Source organism: Pseudorasbora parva, chromosome 5 (genome assembly GCF_024679245.1).
Source record: "Pseudorasbora parva isolate DD20220531a chromosome 5, ASM2467924v1, whole genome shotgun sequence".
Lineage (NCBI taxonomy): Eukaryota > Metazoa > Chordata > Actinopteri > Cypriniformes > Gobionidae > Pseudorasbora > Pseudorasbora parva.
The window spans coordinates 30,588,988-30,614,279 of record NC_090176.1 but is presented as its reverse complement, the minus strand read 5'-3'; the positions used below and the strand labels follow the sequence as shown (position 1 = coordinate 30,614,279).

General features: G+C 37.1%; 1 long non-coding RNA gene across 1 annotated transcript; it reads right to left on the bottom strand.

Moving 5' to 3' along the window:
* Window positions 1-8,250: 8,250 nt before the first annotated feature.
* Window positions 8,251-12,179, bottom strand: LOC137076078 (uncharacterized). Its single transcript, XR_010905186.1, has 6 exons — window positions 12,086-12,179; window positions 11,178-11,231; window positions 10,859-10,937; window positions 10,586-10,741; window positions 8,871-8,982; window positions 8,251-8,755 (listed from the first exon to the last, which is right to left on the bottom strand). It is a non-coding gene; the product is annotated as an uncharacterized lncRNA (long non-coding RNA).
* Between the last annotated feature and the right edge of the window lie 13,113 nt (window positions 12,180-25,292).

Genomic DNA, 25,292 nt, shown 5'->3' with positions numbered 1-25,292 from the left:
TGAGCGTAAAAATTGGACCATGAAGCAATGGAATAAGGTGTTCTGGTCTGATGAATCAGACTTTCTTTTCTTTTATGTGGACGGCCGAGTGCGAGTGTGCTGCTTACCTGGGGAACACATGGCATCAGGATACACTGTTACTTTCACTCATACCACCTACCTAAGCATTGTTTTAGACCATGTACAAACTTTCATGAAAACCAGGTATTTCCTGGAAGCTGTGGCCTTTTTCAGCAGGATAATGTGCCCTGTCACAGAGCAAAAATGGTTCAGGAATGGTTTGAGGAGCACAACGGGTTTGAGCAGTTGACTTTGTCTCGAAATTCCCCATATTCCAGTCAAATTGAGCATCTCTGGGATGTACTGAAAAAAACAAGTCTGATCCATGGTGGACTCACTGGACTTACATAACTTAAATGATCTGCTGCTAACATCTTGGTGCCAGATAGCACAGCACACCTTAAGGGGTCTGGTGGAGTCCATGACTCGAAAATATGATTTTTGCCTGTTGGATTATTTTTCCCATGGCCAGAGAGATGAAGAAAACAAAAACAACCCCCATGATTCTGTGAAATAAAGGTGTCATCAAGCTACGACTTTGTTTTGAATTAGTGACCTCTATCGGCAAAAAAGACACACTGTGCCTTTAAGGTGCAGGATTATTCGAAATACAATATGTTCAAAAGTACGATATTTTAATATGTTGATTTTTAAATATGTTTGGAAGGAGACCAAGACTTAATTTATTTGATCAAAACATGTTAAAAACAGTATAATTATATATATTTTACAATGTAATTTACTCCTGTGTTGGCAAAGCTGAATTTTCAGCATCATTACTTCAGTCTTCAGTGTCACGTGATCCTTCAGAAACCATTCTAATATGCTGATTTGGTGCTCAAGAAACATCTGTCATTATTATCATTGTTGAAAACAGTTGTGCTGCTTAATATTTTGGTGGAAACCAAAAATAACACAATTGAGACTGATTGATTATTTTAACATTGTGACATAACCCATATCTTAAAATACCTCAGTGCAATTGTTTTGTATCAAGATGCACACCATTTAAAGACATATTTATGAAAGCTATTAAGAAAATTAAGGCCTAATACTGGCTTAATCTAAGGCCTAAATCTCACAAAGTGAATTTACTTGTAACATACTTAAAAAATAATTAAATAATAATAATAATAATAATAATAATAATAATAATAATAATAATAATAAAAACAAAATCTTCAAACAATCACCTATTATTTTCTTTCTTTCAAAGGCATAAGCAACAATCCATATTGGCTGGCTATCCCATGAAATATTTATTTCACTTTGTGATTAAGCCTTCCTTTGAAAGAAAAAAAAAGGACCTATAGCACCCCTCTTCAAAATGAGCTGTGTGTATATCTTAGGGTGCTAACATAGAATAAAGACCTATACCCTTATCTTTTCTTTCCCCTCACTTAAGTATTCTATCAAGCTAAGCAAATATATCTTGGAACTGTGTCAATTTGACACGTCCTTTTCAATATAAAGTCTACAGAACAAATTATTTCTACAAAGCCAAGCTTTACACAAACTTTCAATGTCTTGGACACACACACACAGGTTAGGTAGGTGGTGTCTGTCATTTTGCAGAAACTTCCTTCCTCCTGCTGGAATCGAATGGTAATAAAGGTCTAGCGGCAGCCACATGTGTCCGTCCTTCTATTCCCCAATCAGTGGGGCACAGGAAATGGACAACCTCTCACTGTCTAGCAGCGTAATTACAAGCAACACGGCTCAGTGTAGGAGGGTTAAATACTGGTGTCTATATTTGAGGGGAAATAACATTCCTGGCCCTACTGACTGTGTGGGTAAGCAGAGTTATGATCATAATCGTAATTTTCATTCTGATGTTTCTGAAGATATGTAGAGGGGTTATTTTCACAGAGCAATTTAGGCCTAATCTCGGTTTAAAAGATGGATGGGACCAAATACAAAAAGATCATAAAGGTCTTCTTAGTTTAACAACCCATCATTCTATTCATCATTTATCCATCCATCATCAATGATATTGCAAAGTATGCAAACCGTAATGCATAAGTACATTAGCCATCATCGAATCTGAGTGGGTTGCTTTGATGAATTCAGGACTCATGGAAACGAATAGAAATAAATGCACATAGGGCATCAATGCGTAACTCCGGCCCATGGCTTGTTTGGCAATCCTATTTCATTTCATTTCTTCATCATTTCATTTCTATCAAGCCTCAATCCCAACTGCATGCAGGAGGTTGAAAGGAAGGAGGAAAAAGTCACTATCAGAGAAAATGACAGGAGATAAAAAGGGCAGGGTTGGTGAAGATTACCCATGATTACCCGGGTGAATGCTACCGTGGGAGAGAGGGAAGCGGGGGCATGGAGAGTCAGGGAGAAAAGGAAAGAGCAAGAGAAGGAGAACGGAAATGCAGGCAAGCTACTAAAAGCCTCTCCATGTGATAAAAGAAAAAAAAATGCTTCTGTTTGTTCTTGATCTTTCTAAATAACCGAACAACGCCGCACTTCATATCAGGCCATCGTCACACAGCACCAGACAAATGAAAGAGAGCTCATATCCGATTCTCACAATTAAATTAGCTGTTTATGACATTTTTCCCTCCTTTTTTTTGTAATGACAGCGGCATGTTTTTCTAGAGGAAATTACCCATCATCTTCCTTTGTGCACATTATGCCAGCTTCCTTCAGCCACTCTCTATTTATTCTCATCATGTTCGTTTGACGGTTCTTGTAAAACGGTTTGCCTCCTCGCACAGTTTTTCCACATCTCGCATTGTGAAATGTCACATGTAGTGAAGATGGAGATGGTGATTTCAGACTGACCAGAGATCAGTCTCAGTTACGCCCCCTTCAACTCAATCCGCCAAAGAAAATAAATACAGCTGGTTCTGCATCAGCAGCCTGCAATAACACAATAAGAGGAAAGGAACGTGGGATTTGAAGACTCCACACACACACACACACACACACACACACACACACACACACACACACACACACACACACACAGACACGCACAATGACATTTATGGTATGGATGGTCTACTGTGGATCAGACTATACACTCTGCCTGTTGTCCTCTCCAAAAATGGTATGAAATATAAGAAAAGGAAAGTGCTATTGGGTAGTCACCGGGAGGACTGCCAGCACCGCTCCACAACACTACAGATAACAAAAAGCCCTCTCAAGACTCAATCTCAGCCCTTTATTTGTGCTTGTTTACTGTCGGCTAGAAACTCACTCTGATAGTTTTTAGAGTGGCCTGCTTTCAGGGGATGAGGCAGAAAAGCTGATGCTCTTCCTTTGTGCCATGGGTTTTGGTTGAAATGAAACTCTGACTCTTGGGTCAAATAACCCATTTTAAAAGAAGCTCTGCCGAATATGAGACTGGCCAAGCTGTTAAATTCACCTTTTAACATTTCATAAATCCATGAAATGATTTGACCTGACCTATGTTGACATATCTCCAACTGAAACAGGAAGTTGGAGCAGGAAATGTTGAAGAACTTTGGCTTTATAAAAAAGTTAGTTAATTTATATTGCATGGTAATGTTACTAGGTGGCAGAGGACAGGAAGAGGGACAGATCATGCTAAACCGCATTCCATTGTCCAAAAAATGCCACAAAGCAGGAGATGATGGCCTTAATATATAGTCTTAGAACATAAAATCTCATGTAAACCTGGAAATAAACAAAACATTTAGTTTTTGGGAAGGGAAATAAACCAAAGATATGTTATAACAAATTCTGGAATTTCATTTTTCATCGAAACATTTTAACTTGTTTGTCTGATAAAACAACTGTATAACAATTTATATAATATAAAATGCATTAAATAAGAAAAGAAGAAAATAAAAATCCCTAGTGGTCTCTTATCTTCTAGACTGCGCTGTATTTGGTTATTTGCCTTGGTAAGAAAATTATTTCTAAGTACAGAGATCATTTTTCTTTCCTACTCACATTTCTTGTGTAGCCAACCTTATTGTGTTCGTGTTTGTTGAGAGACTTCAGTCAGTTCCTCAAGCTGTAGGTGACTTCAGTGAAATGTGTTTACAGATTTAAAAGACAGAGGTAGTTTCAGCTGGCTCTGACCACACTGACCCAACAGTGATCGACACCACAACATGGCCTCAGGCAACGTAGTCGTGTTATGGGATGTCCGAGTGGTGATAAGGGGGAGCAGCTTTTTTCTTCACTGCAAAAAAAGAGTGAAAAAACATTTGCTCTGTTCTGAAACCCAGTCAGCTGCCTAGTAGGCAGTATTTTAAAGCATCATAAGGTATCATCTCATTATTGTGACGAGGTAAGTGGAAAAAGATTATTCAAGATGTTAATAAAAAAAGAGCATCTGCCAGATGCATGTACAGTGGGGCAAAAAAATATTTAGTCAGCCACTAATTGTGCAAGTTCTTCCACTTAAAAAGATGAGAGAGGCCTGTAATTTTCATCATATGTACACTTCATCTATGAGAGAGAATGAGAAAAAAAAACTGAAAATCACATTGTCTGATTTTTTAAAGAATTTATTTGCAAATTATGGTGGAAAATAAGTATTTGCTTACCTACAAAAAAGCAATATTTCTGTCTCTCACAGACCTGTAACTTCTTTAAGAGGCTCCTCTTTCCTCCACTCGTTACCTTTATTAATGTCACCTGTTTGAACTCGTTATCATATAGTATAAAAGACCTAGTGAATGACCTGCAAAGAGTGGGACCAAAGTAACGAAGGCTATCATCTGTAATACACTACGCTGCCAGGGACTCAAATCCTGCAGTGCCAGATGTGTGCCCCTGCTTAAGCCAGTACATGTACATGTCTTAAGTTTGTTAAAGAGCATTTGGATGACCCAGAAGAGGATTGGAAGAATGTCATGTGGTCAGATGAAACCAAAATAGAACTTTTTGGTAAAAAAATCAACTTGTTGTGTTTGGTGGAGAAAGAATGCTGAGTTGCACCATACCTAATGTGAAGCATGGGGGTGGAAACATCATGCTTTGGGGTGTTTTTTCTGCAAAGGGACCAGGGTGACTAATCTGTGTAAAGGAAAGAATGAATGGGGCCATGTTTAATGAGATTTTGAGTAAAAACCTCCTTCCAAGGGCACTGAAGATGAAACATGGCTGGGTCTTTCAGCATGACAATGATCCCAAACACACTGCCTGGGCAACGGAGTGGCTTTTTAAAAAAACATTTCAAGGTCCCGGAGGCTCCAGATCTTAACCGCATAGAAAATCTTTGGAGGGAGTAGAAAATCTATGTTGCTTAGCGAGAGCCCCAAAATATCACTACTCTAGAGGAGATCTGCATGGAGGAATGGGCCAAACAACCAGCAACAGTGTGTAGCAACAGCAACTTGTGACGACTTACAGAAAATGTTTGACCACCGTCATTGCCATCAAAGTGTATATAAAAAAAGTTTAACTTTTGATTAACTTTTGTTTTTGACCAAATACTTTAGCCATTAGCCTGACAAGCCAGACCCACATCAAAATGTTTGGTCTGGAAACTCACCATTGACAGGGCTCAATCTAAAGTGCCGGGATAAACGGTTGTCTTGCAAACCCCCTCTGCACGCAATAGGATAGCACTACAACCAACCAGAGCAATGAAGGTGAAGTGGAGCTAGTTGAAGCTAGTAAATATGTGAAGATTAAATATTCGCTGTATCCGGTCGGCAAAACTCCAAACACATCTTCCCTTTTTAAGAATGACTTCAGTGCCGTCCTTTGTTCTTTTCTTAGAGAAAAGCTTAACTCCAAGTCTTCCAGAGTCGCGGTCAAAGCTGATTCGAAAGACTGCCGTTCGCCAGTTTCTGTGTTTACTAGAACCACGCAAGCGCAACTCGGCCGTCGTCATTATGGCCCCGCCCACCGACTCCATACACAATGTGATTGGCCCGGCAAGAGTTTGGCGTTTACAGCTCAGAAGGGTATTGAGAGTTGCTAGACGGCACTCACGGGCAGATTAGATTTGCTGCCGTGCGTCTAGATTTCTAGGCTATGGGAGGTGGGATCGCACTCACAAGGCTCAGCTTGGGCAGCTGCGGGCATTCATGTAAACAGAGCGGTGCAGAGCAAATTTTGTTTCAACTTTTAAAATGAATATGAAAGTTAAGCTTCCAAAGAGTGGACACGCGCCGTTAATGTATGCCGCACCCACACTTAATTAACGTTTCCTCAGCTCAGCTCTTTGCTCTCGTGATGAATGAAATCTGACTCCTGCTGCATTCGTGCCGGGACACTTTGCTCGGCTAACTCACGTCATATTGAAAGGACGCGTTCAGTTTAGTGTCTGTTCTCTAACTGAACTAATTTATTTTATTATTATGAAAATTAACAGAACGGTATGGGCAAGTGACCCAGTGATCCAGTAGCGGTGGCTTTGGGAGTGACTTTTGGGAAGTGCATTCTGGGAGTTGTTGTCTTTCATCCACTTGAGCCAAAAATACATTTTCTGGCTTTTCTCAGTCTAGAAAGCAGTTCTACTACACTGTAAAAAGTGAACAGTTGGATCAACTTAAAAAAATTATTTCAATTGGTAACACCTAAACATGTTAAGTTCTCTCAACTTAAATAATTACGTTTTATCAACTTACATTCAATGGGTCAATCACACTTATATTAATTGAGTTCATTGAGTTAATTGAGAAAATTGAGTTCATTCAACTTAATTTCATTTCATTCCTACTTAAATGTATTGGGTTTTCCCACAGTTGGATCAACTTAAAAAAATTACTTCAATTGGTAACACCTAAACACGGTAAGTTCTCTCAACTTAAATTATCCCATTTTATCAATCACACTTATATTAATTGAGTTCATTCAACCCTATCATTTACATTGGTCCAACTGAATTTCATTCCATTCCAACTTAAATGTTTTAGTTTTTCCTACAGTTGGATAAACTTTAAAAAAATACTTCAATTGGTAACACCTAAACACGTTAAGTTCTCTCAACTTAAATTATAACATTTTATCAATCACACTTATATTAATTGAGTTCATTCAACCCTATCATTTACATTGGTCCAACTGAATTTCATTCCATTCCAACTTAAATGTTTTAGTTTTTCCTACAGTTGGATAAACTTTAAAAAAAATACTTCAATTGGTAACACCTAAACACGTTAAGTTCTCTCAACTTAAATTATAACATTTTATCAATCACACTTATATTAATTGAGTTCATTCAACCCTATCATTTACATTGGTCCAACTGAATTTCATTCCATTCCAACTTAAATGTTTTAGTTTTTCCTACAGTTGGATAAACTTTAAAAAATTACTTCAATTGGTAACACCTAAACATGTTAAGTTCTCTCAACTTAAATTATCCCATTTTATCAATCACACTTATATTAATTGAGTTCATTCAACCCTATCATTTACATTGGTCCAACTGAATTTCATTCCATTCCAACTTAAATGTTTTAGTTTTTCCTACAGTTGGATAAACTTTAAAAAATTACTTCAATTGGTAACACCTAAACATGTTAAGTTCTCTCAACTTAAATTATTACATTTTATCAATCACACTTATATTAATTGAGTTCATTCAACCCTATTATTTACATTAGTCTAACTGAATTTCATTCCATTCCAACTTAAATGTTTTAGTTTTTCCTACAGTTGGATCAACTTAAAAAAAATACTTCAATTGGTAACCCTTAAAAAAAGTAAGTTTTCTCAACTTAAATAACTACATTCTATCAACTTAATTTCAATCACACAAGACTCAAATAGCTTTAGAAATATTTATTAACAATTCATTTTATTAAATTTAATTTCCCTTTTTACAAACTTTGAGAAATCATTACAAACTGTTCATATTTGTTGTGCAAATGAAACTTCCTGACACACTTAACATCCATTTCATTCCAGTCTTTTTGAAAAGTTGTCATTGCCTTTCAGGATTAAGCTAAAAACTGAGCCACTAATCTATCTATAAAAATAAATATAAACAGTGGTTATGCGAATAAATTAGCCACATAAATAAAAAGGGATACTTCACAAAAGGGATAGTTCACCAAAAAATGGTTCAAGTTGTTTCAAACCTGTATTTGTTTCTTCCTTCTGCTGAACACAGGATGATGTGTTGAAGAATGTTGGTAACCAGACAGTTGACGGTACCCATTGACCTCCATAGCAGGGAAAAAAAAATACTCTGGAAGTCAATGGATACCGTCAACTGTCTGGTTACCAACATTCTTAAACACATATTTTGTGTTCAGCAGAAGAAAGAAACTCATACATGTTTGGAAAAACATGAACCATTTTTGGATGAACTATATCCCTTTAATATATTCTATGGAACCATTTCTACCAAGTGTATTGTGATAAGTGCTTTAGAATAGCTTACAGGCAATGCTCTAAACCATGTTAAAAAATCTAATTAAAAAATAAACAGATCATGGAAAATGTTTAACAGCAATGGGTGATTACCCTTTCACCAATCAACTACAGATTCAAACATACAACTAGATACTAGACAAACATATGAAACAAATGGATAATCTTACAAACATAAGAAAACAAATTAAACTAAACTAGAGATATTCTTTCAAACACAGACTAGACATAAGCACATTCAAACATTACTTCAAGTTCACTGTAGTCTACTGAAAAGACTACTTGACATCTTGTGCTAATGAAGCTGTAAGAGCACTTTCTGGAATGCCGTGAATATAAGCTCACCCTCGCAATCATCTCGTAGGTTATCCTAAAGTAGTGCACATAAAAATAAATTAAAAAACATTAAAAAAAAACATTTTGCTACCACAAATGTAACATTTTCTGAAAAATAAATCAAAATAGAATGTGGCCTTTCAACTCACAATGTATTCCTTGATAAGGTCTTGATTTCCCCCCAGGAAAAGGATGAGCCGGCGTTCTGACATGGAATCCAGAACCTCTGTGCTGAGTTTACTACATGAACAGCATAGGAGACTGCAAAAAAGAAAAGAAACTGTTGAATAAAGTCATTATTTTATTAAAATAAAATATTAAAAAAATATTTAGTTCACTTCAGAAATCAATTTCCTGATAATTTAGTCACCCCAAGATGTTCATGTCTTTTTTTTTTTTGTCGAAAAGAAATTAAGGTTTTTGAGGAAAACATTCCAGGATTTTTCTCAATATAGTGGACTTCAATGGTTACCAATGGGTTAAAGGTCAAAATTGCAGTTTCAGCTAAGGTCTAATTGAGCCAAACCATCGTTATACGTTTTAACCACAAATGCTTGTTTTGCACTAGCTCTGTGTCTTCTCACATTATGTTATAGCGCTGTAAAGGTCATGCGTGACATAGGTGGAAGTACCGATCCAGTGTTTGCGAAACGGTAGTGCAAAGACTAAGTCAAATCCCCTGTCACCTAAAAAAAGAGGGTCAAACATCGCAAATTTTTTTCAAAGACAGATTGTTTCGTTAGATAAGACCCTTATTCCTTGTCTGGGAGCCATTTGAAGCTGCACTGACACTGCAGTTTGGATCGTCAACCTGTTGATCCCAGTGAAGTCCACTATATTGAGAAAAATTTGTCATGCTTTTAAAAAAAAAACCTTAATTTCCTTTCGGCTGAAGTTACAAAGACATAAAGATCTTGGATGACATGGGAGTGAGTAAATTATCAAGAAATTAATTCTAAAGTGTACTCTTTAAAAATGCATCTGAATCAGTCATTGCTGGCATTTATAATTTAGTTCGATAATAAAACATGCGTCAACAAATCATTTATTAGCTTTATACCCTAATACATTTAATCATTCTTGATTAAAGGGATAGTTTTGTTAAATTTACAGGCCATCCAAGATGCATAAAAGGTGACCTTTTTTCTTCAGTATATCAGTAAAGATTGTTTTAGCTGAAACCGCATTCCTCTGTGATTCATATAAATGCAAGTCAATGGCTACCGTCACTTTGAGAGTAAAAACAAAACAAAAAAACATGTGGAAAAAAAACAAAACAAAAAAACATGCAGACAAAAAAAAAAAAATACCCGGGGCTACTGACATCACATCGAGTCTTATAAAGTGAAACGATCAGTCTATGTAAGAAAGTGAGCATTATTAACATGCAACATTGCCATGAACGTACTTAGGACTGTTTGCTGAGGCTGTTGATTACAGGTAATAATAGATTCAGTTTCCTGCATAGGCCGATCATTTTGCTTTATAAAACCTCAAAGAATCGCCAGGACCCACAGGTATTATTTTTGGTTTGCCTGTATGCATTTTTTTTTTTACAATTCTTTTTGACTTGCATTATATCAACATGGACCACAGTTTCAGCTAAAAAACAACAACAACAACATATTTACTGTTCTACTGAAAGAAAGAAAAAAGTCACCTACATATTTTGGATAGGCTGAGGGTGGGTAAATTAACAGCATTTTTTATTTTATGACTGAACTATCCCTTTTAAATTGTCCATTTTGTTTGTGTGGTGATGACATTTCAAATTTCTATGCTATAAACAAGTATTTAGCAATTAAATGTTACTGAGAATAAAATAAGATTGTGCAGTTGATATTAATGTAACACACAGACGTACCTGATACAAGATTTTAAAAATTGCAGCAGTCTTCTCACGGGTTGCTCCTCCCTTTGAATGGATTACTCTGATTAGTTGATTCATGTACACGTCCAACTGGGCCAGGAACGTGTCTTCCAGTGGAACAGCCATAAGCCTATAGAACTCTGAATTGATCTAAAATCAGAAAGAAAGAAAAAAAAAAAAACAGTCAACAACAGTCAAACTGATTATATCAATTCATAAAAGATATTTAGCCAGTAAAACCAGAACTTTAAATTATTTTTTCAATACCTTGAAATGTCTGAAAAGCACAGGCCACCTCGCCTTGAAATCCCTGACACTGGCCTCCTGCATCACTACCTCCTGCTATCTGTAAGCAAACGAAAGAGACATTTTGTTCTTGACAACCTTTTAATTTTTCCTTTTTTTTCAGCCTCTGTTAAAAGTTTAAAGTCTGTGGCTGCTTAAGCTTTCAGCAAGTTAACAGACACCTCTACACACACCTGTCAATAGTCAATAATGTTAGATAACACAAGATGGAATTTACTCATACATTTTCAACATTAGTAATTCATATCATCAACTATATAAGAAATGATAAATTACTTACCATATAATATTATAGCAAAGTGTCATCAGTTGTCAAACATTAAGACTTTCGGTCCTAAGAGGAGAAAAAGTAATTGTCAACAATTGTAGTTTGTAAGTGAAAAAATGGTTTGCTACAGGTCAAGGAAGTTAATTAATTAGATGTGGAAATACTAATATTTCTACTAAAAAACCCTGAAAATTTGTCTGGGTGTAACACCATGAGGTAGGCAAATGAACGGCGCTAGTGTTAGGCACAATGACGTTCATCACAGGCTGAATCAGAAATCGCCTCCTATACCCTCAAATAGGGCATTATTTGAAATGACAGTCCTTTGTAGTGGTGTCCGAAAGCATAGTGGAAGTTACTGACTGAGTGCACTCATTTAATTCCACCGCAATAACGAGTGTAAGTTAACTTACAGCCGGTGTCACAAACGGATGTCCGACTTCACATCATAATTTTGCCCGAAAAAGTGACGTTTCAAAGACAGATAAAAGAACAGACAAACATTACTTTAAAAGCAAACTCAATATTATACTGCAGGAATTCAAATTCGAGCATTTTGTCCCGCTCCGCGAGCACTTCCTGCCCACAGCATTTCCACTAACTTAACGTTAACTTTTTCTCGCGCGGCACAGACGGTTAAGGAGGCATCAATTAAAAAATATATATTTCATACACATACTCCCAAGATCCAAACGGAACACATTTATATAAGACAAACGAGTAACTTAAGTTACAACATATTGTTACATAGAACATACTCAGAAACGCTATATCGCAAACGTACGTTCAAAAGTTCGGTTAATTTAGATTTCATTAGAATTTATGTTCACAGACAACATCAATTAACTCATAAACAACTAAAACACACGTCCACAAGGTACATTTTCGAGTATAGTAATTAAAACAAACTTCCAACCTACCTTTTTCATCCGAGTCCCGAGAGGGAAAAAAATGGCGGCCGAACAGAACATTTTCCAATTTTCAGACAGGCTCGTGCGTCATGACGTCAGAAAAAAACGTCTGACGCGGGTGTCCTTAAAGGGAAATCTTACTTTGGGTGAAAGTGACATTTTGAATCTATCTGAATTTCTATGCGTTCAAGTTGAAAGAGTGTACAATTATACTTTGAGTGAAAGTGAGATTTTGAATCTATCTGAATTTCTATGTGTTTAAGTTGAAAAAGTGTACAATAATCCATTACAATTAGGAAAGCAGAAATACCAAGTAAATAGACTCAAATAGTTGTAGTAATTCAACTTTCACCCAGGTTCACTTTTTACAGTGTACATAAATGACCCAGTTTAAATACACATTCATCTTTCCGGCGCTGAAGTACCCCTGTAAGAAATATTTGAATGTAAATTGTCACGACTGGTAGTAGAACACACGATGAAGAAGAAGAGTAGTTTTATTATGTCTTTAATAATCTACACAAGAAAATTAAATACAGGCAGACAGGCGAACACACAACGCAAGCATTAAAGGTAAGTTCACCCAAAAATGAAAATTAGCCCATGATTTACTCAAGCAATCCTAGGTATATATGACATTCTTCGAGTTATATTTTAAAAGTCTTGGCTAATCCAAGCTTTATAATGGCAGTGATTGTTGCTCTGTTTTTTTAAAGTCCATAAAAATACATCTGTCTTTCAAATAACATGCTCCACACAGCTCCGGGAGGTTAAAAAATGCATTCTGAAATTAATCAATGTGTTTGTGTAAGAAAAATATCCATATTTAAAACTTTATAAAGTTTCGGCCGATCACCTTCTGTATTCAGATTATGGAAAAAGAGTTGAAAGTGCCTCTGCAGTTCAAAAGGCTTACGTGACCAGTTATGGTTGCGTACACATCTTGAACTCTGAGAAGGCACTTTCAACACTTTTCCATGGAAGGCGATCGGCCGGAACTTTACTTTAAAAAGTTTTAAATATAGATATTTTTCCTACACAAACACATTGATTTGCTTCAGAAGGCATTTGTTAACCCCTAGAGCCATGTAAAGCATGTTATTTGATGGACAGATGAAAAGTACAGTGCAGACACCACTACTATCTTAACAATTATCTAAGTAGTAAATTATTATTTAACAACAACAAAAATCCCTAATGTTGCATTGTTCCTAAATACATAATAATGTAGAATCTTCCAAATCAGCCACTTATGATCTTCCATTCTTATGTTTCAGTCTGGCTTGTGGAGGTCATAAAAAGATCACGTGTGTCGATGGGGGAGACTGGTGTTTCTGGTCAGTAAGCGTGTGGTATGAGAGGTGTGGCTGTAAACTTGATGTGTGTAAAAGTTATCCACACCACACAGACTAGTGTGTCTCTCCATCTCTGATGTTTTTTGCCTTTAAAGCACCACTCTAAGAAGGTAAGCACTGTGTTTCCCTTGTGTAAGAGCTTCCTTTTGTTTATTTAGTCAAGACCAAGAGCTTCCTTTCTAAGAATGGGACAAACAAACTCCAATGAGCTGACAGATAGGTCTGAGCATGGACACGGACACACACACACACACACACACACACACACACACACACACACACACACACACACACACACACACACACACACACACACACACACACACACACACACACACACACACACACACACACACACACACACACACTTTAACAGGATATCTCATTTCTCACTCTATGGCGTGAGATGTGGTCAGTTCTGCGCTCGCGTTGCTAATCCCTATCAGAGGTCAAAGGTCAATGTGGGTCGTTGCTCGCATTTGCCACGTTGAGAAACAAGGTAATGGAAAAAAACCTTTGACAAACAACAGTCCTCATTACTCAACTCCTGCTTTATCCATCAGTCCTTCCCTCCCTCTCTCGCGCTCTCCCACACATTTTCAATTTCGCCATACCGCAAAATCTCATCCACTCATCCACCACTCCCCTGTTTCTCATTCATTCATTTCTCTCTCTCTCTCTCTCTCTCTCTCTCTCTCTCTCTCTCTCTCTCTCTCTCTCTCTCTCTCTCTCTCTGTTGACAGGCTTTAAGGAATGGCATTAACTGACACTCAATCCACAGGTTGGTCCAATAGAATTCCTCTTTTCCACTCACTGTTAAATCCTGGGCTTTAGACATATCACTTGCCAGCTGCCACTATCCATTCTTCTTTTTTCTTCATACCTCATACCTCATCCCTCGCTCTCTGCTCATGTGTCCATTTATTTTGTGCTCCCCTACTGATTTTTCATTAAAGACGAGGCTACAAATGGAAAGTCAGTGAAACAGAGGGATTACGGGTAAAAAGTGATGAAACGTTTGCCGCAAAAGTCAGAAGTTAAAGTATGGAAGAAAGTAAATGTGAGACTTTCTTTGGAATGCAAAGAGTAATTTTGAAGAATCTTTACACAGACCATTTCCATTTGACAACAGTTCATAGTCACCAGTCTCACACATAACACAAAAAAAACACACAAGTATCATTATTAGTCTCTGCTATATTATTAGTCTCTGCTATAATATTATGGGGTTATACAAGGCTATGACATGATTAAAGCCACAATATGTAATTTTTTCGGCACTAGTGATCGTTTATTTGAAACAATGGAGAAGCTTGATGGCGCCTTTATTTCGGGGAGTTTTTATTATGCCACAGTCGCTACTTCTGCTTCTTCCGGTCATCTGTATGTGGAGTAACGCATCACTGTTCTATCATTTTAAATACACTTGAGTGTGTTGAAAGTTATGTTATAGTGCTACTCTGTGTGGCTACTATAAGACTACAATAAATTAGATCAAATATTAGGTATGTTAACCTGGTACTCGTGCTAAATCAAGAAAACGAGATTAAACAATAAGACTGTGTTGAGCTATATAACAATGGTTAGTTTTCTGTCTGTGAGTATATCCAAACAGTCGTTCACCTGTCTAATAAAACAAATAATATATTAAAGCGTCTTTGGTGTGTCCATGGAAAATAAAACCAGAAAAAAGGGGATAATGCGTGTCATTGTGATGGCCAGGTGTCCTGGTTAAAATTGCTTATTTCTCAGGATTTAAACCTTCTTGGAAATATTTGGGATAATGTAAGTACACAAGTCAACAAATAATTTTGTCAAATAATAATTGTTCTAGTGGTTTTTGGATATTTAATCCAAAGATATTACATATTGTGCCTTTAAAGGAACATTCCAATTAAATTGAATTATTCCCATAATCGTTTATTTCATTTCATTTCATTTGTTGTGATTGGCAACCCTCTTCACATGTGAAATTAGTCAAAATATTCTCATCTGAGTTGCTAAAAAGGGATTAAAATGCAAATGTTGTAGTATATCATACACTTTTTTTAAACAAGAATACAAATTCAGGTTTTCCATGATATGCTCCCTTTGTGTTAATGAAAGACTAAAGCATGTATGCTGTCCAGGGCTTTGCCAAGAAATCATTCTTAATGTTTTTTTTTTTTTCTCAACACAAAAACATCACCAGCTGACAGCGCCAATGTTATTGTTCAACAGAAACAAAAGTGGTATAAATTAACGTTAACGGTCCTGTTTCAGTACTGAGGGAACTATAGAGCACTGAAGATGGGAGGACGGACACTTTATTAGCTGCTCTTCTGTACAGATGGTGTAGAGCAGACGAGTCAGGCCCTCTGGGATCAAAACCTGGGGCTTGATTAAGCACCAGCCCCAGCGAGGGTGCGCATGAGAACGGGGCCACCTGGAGGAGCTTCCCCTGGAGAACTGCACTCCCAACCCTGCCCTCCCTCCGCCTCTGTCAGGATACGCCAAGGACAAGAATGCGAGAATGCTGAACAAAGCAAACCTAGGTTGCGTCATATAAACAAATCATTTTAAAAACAGTTCAAGTGGGGCAGAGGGGTGAAACGAAATAAATAGCTTTCCTTGCTATCGCTTAATAAAATGTTAATCTGTTTGACCCTGAAACTTCCACTTACTGCCTGCCGCCCGGGTCAAACAGGAGGGAGTCGCTCATGATTAAACCTGGAGAATATGTCTGAGCAAACAGAGAAGAACTTGAAAACATTCCAGAGGAGATGAGACGTGAGGTACAGGGCCCTTCAGAAGCAAAACACATTAACATGCGAGCACATTATTAAAACGGGTATAAATTCGACGGACAGTGATCAAATAACTAAAAATACATTCAGAGGAGATTTGGGGTGGATTCTGAGCACATTTAAAAGAGTTTTAAAATACAAATTTGGTTTTGTCATTCGCACTCAGCTATGATAAGTATTTAATGTGGTTACACTGAAAAAAAACATATAAATCAAGTTTGACAGACAGAGTCTTTAAAGCTTAGTGCTTGTTGGCTTTTTTATTTTATTCTGCACTTGCTCTATAAAAAAAGACATTTCACTCTTGAGTTTTGCTCACCTGATTAATCAACATTAACTGCTTATATATCAAATCACTTCACTATATTCAATTTACAGTCTCCACTAAAGGTTTTCTAAAGAAAATAAATAACAGAAATCCTTTTCAATGTCTTCAAAATCTGGTAAATGACGGAAATGTTTCAGTGAACACAACCTCCCATGTAATAAAATGGACATTTGTTTTTCGAACAGGTACACTACCGCTCAAAAGTTTGAGGTCAATTCGATTTTTAATGCTTTTGAAATAATCTCTTAAGCTTATCAAGGCTGCATTTATTTAATAAAAAAAGAGAGAAAATAATAATTTAAAATTCAGTTTCATATGTATTTTAAAATGTAACATTTATGTGATGGCAAAGCTGAATTTTCAACATTATCCAGTCAATGTTAAAAACAGCTGGGAAGGTTCTTAATATGTTTGTGGAAATCATGGAACAGTGTGAAATAATTTTTCAGTATCCTGTGAGAAATAAAAAGTTCTAAACAGCATTTATTTGAAATAGAAATCTTTTGTAACATTCTAAATGTCTTTGCTGCCATTTTTTGTGGCCATGCTGAATAAATGCTGAATAAAAATATAAATTTCTCCGACACTAAAAACCTAACACTACATTTCTGAAAATATAAAGATACGTATGAAATTAGGCTGAACATGCTGCATATTAATTCTACTGTAGGTGTATGTGGGCCTACAAATGGAGTGTGAAAACTAATATTAGGTACGGTCAAAACTGTTGATCAAAGATTATCAGAACACACACAACAAAGTAATATCACTGCATTAGATCATATCAAATCAAGTGGCATTTATTTGACAGAACAATGGCACAAATACACTCATCTAAAAGATTATTAGGAACACCATACTAATACTGTGTTTGACCCCCTTTCGCCTTCAGAACTGCTTTAAATCTATGTGGCAGTGATTCAGCAAGGTGCTGAAAGCCTTCTTTAGAAATGTTGGCCCATATTGATAGGATAGCATCTTGCAGTTGATGGAGATTTGTGGGATGCACATCCAGGGCACGAAGCTCCCGTTCCACCACATCCCAATGATGCTCTATTGGGTTTAGATCTGATAACTGTTTGGGCCATTTTAATACAGTGAACTCATTGTCATGTTCAAGAAACCAATTTGAAATGATTTGAGCTTTGTGACATGGTGCATTATCCTGCTGGAAGTAGCCATCAGAGGATGGCTACATGGTGGTCATAAAGGGAAGGACATGGTCAGAAACAATGCTCTGGTAGACCGTGGCATTTAAACAATGTCCAATTGGCACTAAGGGGCCTAAAGTGTGCCAAGAAAACATCCCCCACACCATTACACCACCACCACCAGCCTGCACAGTGGTAACAAAGCATGATGGATCGATGTTCTCATTCTGTTTACACCAAATTCTGACTCTACCATCTGAATGTCTCGAAATTGAGACTCATCAGACCAGGCAACATTTTTCCAGTCTTCATTTGTCCAATTTTGGTGAGCTTGTGCAAATTGCAGCCTCTTTTTCCTATTAGTAGTGGAGATGAGTGGTAACCTGTGGGGTCTTCTGCTGTTGTAGTCCATCCGCCTCAAGGTTGTGCGTGTTGTGGCTTCACAATTGCTTTGCTGCATACCTCGGTTGTAACGAGTGGTTATTTCAGTCAAAGTTGCTCTTCTATCAGCTTGAATCAGTCAGCCCTTTCTCCTCTGACCTCTAGCATCAACAAGGCATTTTCGCCCCAAAGGACTGCCGCATGATGTTGTGCTGGATGTTTTTCCCTTTTCATTCCATTCTTTGTAAACCCTAGAAATGGTTGCACGTGAAAATCCCAGTAATTGGTGTCTGGCACACAACCATGCCACGCTCAAAATTGCTTAAATCACCTTTCTTTCCCATTCTGACATTCAGTTTGGAGTTCAGGAGATTGTCTTGACCAGGACCACACCCCTAAATTCATTGAAGCAACAGCCATGTGATCAGTTGATTAGATAATAATCCTCCTAATGATCCTTTAGGTGAGTGTACACTAACAAAGTCTCAAAAATATGTTTTTAAATAATCAAAAAATACTGTTATTTAGACATAAAATGTTCAAAGAAGTGTGTGTGTGTGTGTGTGTGTGTATTTGTATACCTAGTTATTTATTACAGGTTGTTAAATGTTAGTGGATCATGTTCATGGCCATTTGTTTACACGGCTAGGACACCAGCTGAAAATGAAAATTCACTGGGAAAAAAAACTGGTTTAGATAAAATCTTTTTTGAAAAAAAAGTAATTGTCATTTATCATTTGTTTGCAGATGCTTGGTCCGATTCATTGAACTGTATGCCACTGTATATAATCGGGTTGTGTGTGATGTTCAGGTTGTATGTGTGAGTCGTGATGCAATCTCTTACAGCCCTGTTCCTAGCATTTCACCGCAGGAATGCACAGATAAGCATCGTAAATAAACATCTGTCCTCCCCCTCTCTCTCTTCCCACTCTCTCCCTTTCAATCTGTCCATCTATCAGCCCATTCCTCCCACCGCTCCTTCAATAACTCTCTCTCGTTCGCTCCTAAAGGGTCGTCGGTGCAGTAGATTACAGATAAATCACCCATCTACCTCAGCAAAATCTCCAAATGAATACAGGTGCTGCCTACACCTGAAAGGAGGTTTCTCCTCAAATCTCTCATTCTCTCCGTCGTCTCGCCATCATTTTGAGGAGGAAAGAGAGCAATCTTGCTTATTGCATTATTTACAAACCAATTTAACGGTGTTCTGCTCCATGAATAACCGTTCGCATCCACCCCCGTAGGACAGATATTGCTAAGAAAGAAGAGGAGGAACTAGGAAAAGAAAGGAGGAAGCAAGCAGACATGGAAAAGTCGTGTTTTAAAATGAATCACTCAGTTACAACTTGAACGCCATGAGCATATGGCGCCCCGTCATCACCCGAGATGATGCTAATAAAAGGAAGGCGAACGCAACCGACACGCTTGCATAGATGCAGAGCCAAATTGTCTCCGATAAGCACCTGTCCTGCCGTTAAGTCAGAGTAAAGAGGTTTGTTAATGATGTATAACGAATTCACTGAATGTACCGTGGAGACTCAACACTCACGGCTCAGCCTCTGAAGTAGGTGAGAACATTTTTTGAAAATAGTTCTGTGCTTGACAGCTATTTCTGTGGAGTAATTGTTTCCCATATGAGTGCTTTCTCTCAGACAAATTGTTTATTAATTAGAAAGAATTAAAGTGTGTGTGTGTGTGTGTGTGTGTGTGTGTGTGTGTGTGTGTGTGTGTGTGTGTGTGTGTGTGTGTGTGTGTGTGTGTGTGTGTGTGTGTGTGTACACATGAATGCCAGCAAGGGAATTAGAAAGAGCCAGAGATGTGTGTTTTCCTGTCAGTGGGGGTTTTGAGAAGATTAAAAGACAAAAGAGCAAATAATGCTGAGACCAGCAGAACGTCAGGCTGTGCGTCACAAAGCAGATTGCAAGAAAGTTGAAAGTTAAAGTATTCCTTAATGTTAGAATTTTTAGACAACGAGTGAGTACATTATACATGTTTCTTGAGTCCTTCATGACTTGCATATTATTGAGAGAAAGATGTTTACTATATTCACTAAAATGTCTTTGAGACAGTGGTCAAGACTCACTGGCTTCACTGGGCTATTAACTATTACACCTGAACAACGGAGTAGGCAGCATGTCATGACTTATACAAGTTATAAGTTAATTTAAAATGTAATTTACAAAGAAAAGTGATTTTATGGAATTAAATGCAGTATACAGGAATGCAATAATTATTAAAGGTCCCATGGCATGAAATTTTAATTTTATGAGGTTTTTCAAAATTAATATGAGTTCCCCTAACCTGAATATTGTCCCCAAGTGGCTAGAAATTTTGATCAATGTAAACCAAGTTTTAGCTGTCTTTCTCTACCTTTGATAAAACGTCAGCCCGGATGAGCTGATCTTGAATTCTCCTGTTGTGACGTCACACCAGGAAAGGTTTCCTCCCCTTGCTCTGCTTTGCCCACCCAGAGAATTAGAAGAGAATTAATTCAGTTTATCAGTCGTGATGTCAGCAAAGGCTTTACCATATGGATTCGACAGCACCGCCACAAACAGTGAGTAACAGTGTTCATTAATACCTGATCTGGGATCAGTGAGTTCTGATGTGTAGCTAATCATTCAAGTTCACACAGACTTTCTTTCTCAATCATTTAATACCGTCAGTCCCGCCGCTGGCCGTCTTCAAATGCAAAGACGTCAGCCAATCACAAGAGTGAATGTTTTTACTGATGTCTTACAGCAGACACGCCCCTTGGCTGGAGCCAAGCATTCGAGCATTCCAGCCAGAGGGCTAATATCAGTAAAAAAAAAAAAAAAAAAAAAGCCTTTTATTTCAAAATTATGACATTTTTTGATGAAAAAAGCATACTAACAATATAAGTTCACCTCAGGAAACATTATAAAATAATTTTTAAAAATCCATGCCATAGGACCTTTAAACTACTGTTCAAATGTCAGAAATCTTTGATGGTTTCAGAATTTATTTGAAATTGATCTACATATAGTTTAACTATATAGTGATCAACTTAAGTATTATTAAGTATTAAAGGCACAATATGTGAGAGTTTTAGATTAAAATATCTAAAAACCACTAGAGCAATGTTATATATTTTGTTGACCTGTGTACTTACACTATTCCAACTATATCAGCCATTTTAAGCAGTGTTATGGATCATGTCTTGCTGTCGCCTGTCAATGCATCATATCCGTGCTACCCTTGATTTCATTAGTAACCATGGATACACCAAAGACGCTTTAATACAATGTGTATTTGATTAGACAGGCAAGCAAATGTTTGGATATACATTTATACATTTACTATTTTTCGACTATAACATAGCATAATCAGAGAGAGCTTTCCCCATTATACCATGTCATTTAGCAATTTTCATTTAATCATCCTGTTTTTTATTAATATGATATTCTAATATTGATCTAGATTACTGCAAAGTGCAACAAATCTCTCATACCAGCCACCGAGCAAACACAGATTAATATTATAACATAACTTTCAACACACTCAAATGCATTATAATTGTTTGAACCATGTAAAACAGCACTACAATGAAAAAAGTGGAAATGGCCTTGCAGCATAAGCATAATAATAGCTCAGACACTAGTGTTTCGCCCAGGTCTCTCTCATTAGCATTCGCTCCCAAGTGCTCTCAGCACATCCTGTTTCATACCACCAAGTTAATAAAACTTAAATACATTCCCAAGTCTGTCGGAATCCTTTCTATTGGCTGTGGAGGTGAAGAGTCATGACTGGAATCAAGATAACTCCCAAGATCCCACGGCTTTCAAGATTCAAGATTTCACAAGATTCACGGCTTCATCAAGCTACGTTTTGCATAAGCGACCTCTAGCGGCAAAACTTGCATACTGTGCCTTTAATTTTGGACTTACCACATTTTTGCACAGCAGCATTCCGGATTCTTTGATTGGGTAATCTGGATGAACTAATACGACTTTGGCCCTTTTGTGGCCTCGCACCTGGATATGACACAATTTAATATTTTCTTGGAACTGGATAAATATGTTCAAACAAGTCTATGATTCATATATGCAGAGCTTGGATTGTGGATTATTGACATCATTACCAGGAATTTGCAACATGAACTTGCCACATGTTGCCACATAAAGTTGCCACATGATCTATATATGATAATTAAGCGGTCCAGTGAGATTTTAGAAGCCTATGACCTTCATTGTACAGACAAAAACTTTACTAAATTATTGACTTGCCACATCTTCACTGAAACCATTATGACATTTGCAGTTTTAAGAAATCAAACAGATGGTCCCTAATATGAGCACAACAGGTGGCATAGCAATTAATGTTAGCTAAAACTTTATCTATTAAAATATGGAAATGTTATCAATTTGTTAAAGATATTTCAAGAAGATAAAGATCCCGACAGGTTACACTATAAAGTTTGATCTCAGTGATTCCAGAGATCCGACTCCTTCCCTGCCATCATTTTACCCATGGGTCAAAGTTTCCCAGACACATATTAAGCCTAGTTCAGATCTAATAGCTATATTTTAAACCATGAATCATTACTTAAAGCTCAAGATTAGCCAGTCCAGGAAATGACGGCATTTCGCTCAAAAGTCTTTGTGTGCGGAACAAGAATAATACTGGAGAATGAATTAAAGTCGAATCAGATGAAAGATCAGTGGTTAGAACAGAATATATTGAAGACTGGACAGGCTCTGGTAACTTATTACATTTAAAAATATATGATTCACTACTTCAAAATGACAAATGATGAAATTACTAACGATTTTCCTTATAACAGGGTTCTTTATGAAAATGACAGACCCAGCACTAGTAACACCATAAACTCTGAATGACTTGGGGCTGTACTCTAATAACATTTTACCCAGAAAAAGTACAATATATAGTGCATTACTTACACTAGTCCAATATAGTATTTAATGAGGAAACTTAATATCAAAAGATCACTAACGGTAAAACATCCAATGTGTGTATGTCGGATTTCTGTGATACATAAGCCTCATTTTGATTGATCTCTCTTTCCATCTCTTCTAAACAAAGCCACACACACATACACATGACCCCAGAGCAGAATGGATGGCTTTGGTAAGACCCTGTATTACATGAGATACCTCTAAATCAGCGGGACTGATCTGCGGTGCAGCAGCATGCAGGCATCTCTCTCCAAGCCAGAGGAAACTACCAGCCTCTGAGCCAAGATGGCTGCCAGTGCTGGTTCCTAGCCACTAGGAAGTGCCTAGAGGTCCGACTTCCTCTGGCGCCAACCAATCTGAATCCACCCTTATTTGTTTTGCAGCGGTCTCACAGCCCCCGTTTTTGTATCAGTTTCCCATTTGGACCCTCCCTAAACAGGCATGACCTGCGTTATAACTGTCCCCTTCAGAGAAAAAGGGAATTAACAAAAGTAATTCAAACCAGCATTTGGGAAGAATTTAGTGTCTTAATGGAAGAGAGAGAGAGAGAGAGAGAGAGAGAGAGAGAGAGAGAGAGAGAGAGAGAGAGAGAGAGAGAGAGAGAGAGAGAGAGAGAGAGAGAGAGAGAGAGAGAGAGAGAGATAATAAAGAGGTCTGGATTGAGTTAGAATCTGAGGTTGATTTGATGCGATAGCGGTCAAAGCACAAAGTGAAAGATTCACTTTTAGTTGGTTCTCTACAGGAGAGCACATAACTCTGAGCCCTACAGACTAAACACACAGTGTGCATCCACCCAACACTCACAACTACAGCAAAGCCATTCTCACATACAGTCACAATACTGGCATGAAAGCTATTCAGGGCTACTAAAACACATACTGCCATGCCATTACCACACAATCAACTACTAAAAAAAAAAAAAACAAAAAAAACATTTTTGCAAATATTAGAATGGGACTAAAATCCCTTTTAAAAGACTGCAGTTTCTCTTTAAACACGAAATTGCAACACACACAACCAAAGCAAACCTATCTCTCAGTGCGAAATTGTCATTTAATCTCATGAACATATACAATGGGACAAAAATGTATATACATATATATATTGAACATTGTATATGTTCATGAGATTAAATTACATAAAATGTCCCTATATATATATATATTTTTTTTTTTTTTTTTTTTTTTAAAGGGATAGTTCCCCAAAAAATAACTTACTCATCCATCAAGTCATCCTTGGTATAGATGACATTCTTCTTTCAGAAAAATAAAATCTGAGTAATATTAAAAAAAGTCCTGGCTAATCCAAGCTTTATAATGGCAGTAATTGTTGCTCTGTTTTTGAAGTCATAAAATTATAATACTTCATCATTCATTCATAAAAGTGCATCTGTCCATCAAATAACATGCTCCACACGGCTCTGGGGGGTTAACAAATGCCTTCTGAAGTGAATCGGTGCATTTGTGTAAAAAAATATCCATATTTAAAACTTTATAAAGTAAGTTTGGGCCGATCGCCTTTTTGGAAAAGTGTTGAAAGTGCCTCTTGCTGCAAAAAGCTTATGCAACGTCTGATGAGCATAACATAAGCCTTTTAAACTAGAGAGGCACTTTTTCATATATATATATATATATATATATATATATATATATATATATATATATATATATATATATATATATATATATATATATATATATATATATATATATATATATATATATATATATATATATATATATATACACACATTATATATTCTTTTCTGCATAATTTCCAACAAAGGACGCTGTGAAAGCAAGTAACATTGCAGTTGTGACTCTGAGCAATAACATGCTGCTGCGGAGCTAAAAAACCTGAAATCCCAAAAGGCCGTCAGGGGTGTTAATAGATTCCTGTATGTAGAGCATCTTTTCATGAACAGGTTGAATCCTGCATAGGATTTTCAATTAAAAGAGACTGCAATGAACTCCAAATTGAGACGTGTTTAATCAACACCTTTTGATGTGTTTGTGTGCGTGCGTTTAAACTGAATTAGAAAGCGTGAGATGGGGAGATGATAGTGGTCGTGTTCAGCATGTTGAAGGTGAGAGGAATCAGATGGTGTGAAGGAGACAGATAGCGAGATCAAAGGGAGGTGCAGAAAATAAATAAGGGAGGTCTCATCTTCAGACACGGCCCTCTCCTCGCCGACAGAGACTTAGTTTAACACATAACCATTTCTCTCATCCGCTCAGACACTTTTTGTTGCTTTGAAAGGGCCTATGATCTACAGTAG